The 3,526-nt window shown below is 43.0% G+C and overlaps 1 non-coding gene across 1 annotated transcript; it reads left to right on the top strand.

Moving 5' to 3' along the window:
* Positions 1-2,884: 2,884 nt before the first annotated feature.
* LOC121284516 lies at positions 2,885-3,003 on the top strand. The gene has a single exon (XR_005944491.1). It is a non-coding gene; the product is annotated as a 5S ribosomal RNA (ribosomal RNA).
* The last annotated feature ends 523 nt before the right edge of the window (positions 3,004-3,526 follow it).

Here is a 3,526-nt window from a genome sequence, read left to right as displayed (position 1 = left end):
ACAGAGCACACTCGTGATCCCACTGAGCCCCCTTATCCCGCCCGTGGATGAGGTTTACACAATTGTGTCCTACCCGCTTGCCCATTGTGCCCATGTGCTGACCCAAAGATCACATGGGGGCAGAAAAATCACTGTCAAGTGGCACCTTACGGGCCTTAAGTGACTCGTTAATTAATGGTGGGCTTGCTTTGGCTATCATCGCCCAACAAAATATCACAATGGTGCGTGGTGACGTCAGGACACTTGCCCGATGTCACCGTGCATCATTTTATACGTCAGGGTGTGGGTCCAGTCAATGGGAAAATTCTGCCCCTGGAAATACTTAACAAGTCAGGCAGCATATGTGGAGCGAGAAACAGTTAACATTTCAGGTCGATGACCATTCACTGGGACTGGGAAAAGTTAGAAGTGTGATAGGTTTTGGGCAAGGGGTGGGTGGGACAAGAACAAAGGAAATTCTGGGATAGGGTGGAAGACAGGACAGATAGAATAACAGAAGATTTAGTCTTATAGGGCCAAAGGGAATGGAATGGGCCAAGAAAAGAAATATAGGATGTGCCTAGATCAGGTGTGTTGATGCCTGAAAGCAAAAATAAGGGAACAACTGAAACATACAAAGAAAAGGAAACAAAATACAGAGGGTGGTGGGGCTGGGGGGGTGGAGGGTGGTGGGCAGGGGTGGGGGAAGTTGGCACAGAGGCTGGGGGAGGAGAGGGGGTGTAATTTATGGCCTGAAATTTTTGAAATCAATACTGGAAGGCTGTCAAGTGCCTAATCGGAAGATGAGCTGACATTGAGTATCACTGGAACAGTGCAGCAGGCCAAGGACAGAGATGTCAGTGTGAGAACAAAGTGGAGAATTGAAATGAAAGGCCCGTGGAAGCTTGGAGCGGATTCAGCATTCTGGAGGTAAAGTTAACTGAGAAATGGTGTAAAATAGTTAATAGAGTTAGCCATCATTAAATACTCCACCTAATTTATCTGCCTATTGAAGTCAATCGAAGGAAGAGAGGACATCCAACCATGGCTCTGAGTCAGAAAGTTGTGGGTTCAAGTGTCACTCCAGAGATTTGAGCACCTAACCCAGCCTGACATGCAAGTGCAGTATTGAGAGAGTGCTACACAGTTGGATGTGCTGTCAATCAGATGATTTGTTGAACAGAGACCCTCTCAGCTGGATGTAGAAGACTCCATTTTGAAGAAGAACAAGGGAGTCCTCCTCGTGCCATGGCCAATGTTTAGAAGTATTGTACAAGTAAACCATTTTTTTTACCTGGATGGAATATTTGGGGCACTGGACAGTGGAAAGGGAAGAGTTTAAAGGGCAGGTGTTGAACTTGAGTGAAAGGGCCAAGGGAAGGGGTAGAGTTGTTGGGGGCTGGTTGAGAGAGTACAAGTGTGTTGCGGAAGGAATGATTCCTTTGAAATGCTGAAACGGAAGGGAAGGGGAAGATGTGTTTGGATATGTTGCAATTAACGGTGATGGCTGATCCATTGAAAGTGAAAGTTGGTGGGATAGAAGGTGGGAACAAAAGAGAACCCCATCATCGTCCTGGGAGGGAGGACAATAGGTGAGGCCAGAATGTGGGAAATGGAATGGACATTGTGCTGTTAACCATGGTGGAGGGGAATCTCTTAGTTTATCAGAAGCATTGATGTGGAAGGTGATCTTATCAAGATGGATGTAAAGGAGATGGAAAAATTGGGAGAATAGAGTCTTTATAGGAAATGGGCTGGGTGGAAGAGTAGTCAAGGTAGCTTTGGGAGCCATCAGGCTTATAATGGATATAAGCCAATAGCCTATCCCCAGAAATGGAGCCAGAGAAGTTTAGGAAGGGAAGAGTTGGAGATGGACTGTTGAGGCAAGGGAAGGTTGGAAAATTGGAAGCAGAGTTGATTAAATTTTTCAATTTGGGCTGACAGCAGGAAATGGCACTGATAGTGTCATTTATGTACCGCACCAAGAAAAGAGGGAGTAGAGCTCAGTAGGACTGGAGCAAAGGATATTCTGCATATCTTATAAATAGGTAGGTGTTACTAGGACTCATACCCATTTTCCAGTGCACCTTTATGTTTGAAGGCCTTCTCCTTTGACTCCACTCATATCTCCCAAATAAAAGGTATTCCACTTTTTCCCATTTACATCTCTTCTAGGCTGATCTTTAGTTTCTTTCATTACCATCTCCTTTTGCCTTGCACCATCATCCCTTTTGTTAAATGATCTCTCCTGCCTTTCACCTTAACACTGACCTTCCCTTTTTTGTTCTTTCCCCCTCCTTCTCTTTTACCTCCCTCTGTGCTTATTTAAAACCCGTTACATCTCTAGCTTTTTTCCAGCTCATTGATCTGAAGAGTAAACTTGATCTTTTCCCCTCCTCAGATGCTGCCAGAGCTACTGACTATTTCCAGCATTTTGTTTTTGTTTCAGATTTCCAGCACCTACAATAATTTGGTTTTGATGTAATAGGCAGCCTGGGGCCTGCTCTCAGATATTTATTTGACACAAATACCCAAATCCACCTGCAACACCCAAATAAATGTTAGCATCAACAAACAAACCAGCGCAGTCCAATCCAAAACATGGCATGAATGAGCATTCTAGCCAATAGGAATACGAGTTCCTTGGGCCCCCTTTTTCTTCATGGGGAACATTCACAAATGGATTGCATTAACCATTAAAAACACACTGCTCCTACTGGATTAACTGTAGGAGAGTTCATGTTCAACAATTAGTTTATTAGTTTAGTTGTGAGTAACAATCAATTAATTGAAGTACATTAATCAGGTAACCTAATATGTTTTCCACTTGATTTGTAATCAATGTAGGACACTATTACTACGTAATTGTCCCTTTGCCTGTGGTTGCACCTTACTTGACAAGTGAGCCTACAGCCATACTAGTCTGAAAACGCCCAATCTCGTCTGATCTTGGAAGCTAAGCAGACTCAGGCTTGGTTACTACTTGGATGGGAGACCGCCTGGGAAAACCAGGTGCAGTAGGCTTTGCTTGGCCTAAATAGCCAAGTGGTTATGGTACTGGGTTTGTAACCCCAAGATCAAGAGTTCAAATCTCACAATGGCAAACTATGAAACGATGTAACTTCATCTGAAACAGATGGAAACGTGTTTGTACTCGAAAGAGTTACTTGACAAGTGAAATGTACCACATGGCACAAGGCCTGTACAAAGCTATGCTTGCATGGTTTAATTGCAGGCTATTACTGTGAAGTCAGTCTTGTTTGAATAAGCATGAGTCTGGAACTGTTACACTCCATAGCAATTAATACTTATCTATATTGTTCTTGTTACCTAAGACTCAAAGACCTGCAAAGAGAACAGCTGTGATGTTTCAAGCCTTCAGTCCTTTGCTCTAAATTAGTTTAGTCTTTAAACTTGCAGTGCCTTTAAAAGAAGCAGTCACTTTCTTTCAAGTTATATATCAAGTCTCATGTATTCCTTTGGCTCTAAGTTTAAGAATTAAGTTCTTGTAGCTATTTAGTTATTTTTCTCTTATTACATCAATTGA

This window comes from Carcharodon carcharias, chromosome 11 (assembly GCF_017639515.1).
Source record: "Carcharodon carcharias isolate sCarCar2 chromosome 11, sCarCar2.pri, whole genome shotgun sequence".
Lineage (NCBI taxonomy): Eukaryota > Metazoa > Chordata > Chondrichthyes > Lamniformes > Lamnidae > Carcharodon > Carcharodon carcharias.
The sequence above is the reverse complement of the archived record's forward strand: the minus strand, read 5'-3'. Positions and strand labels throughout refer to the sequence as shown.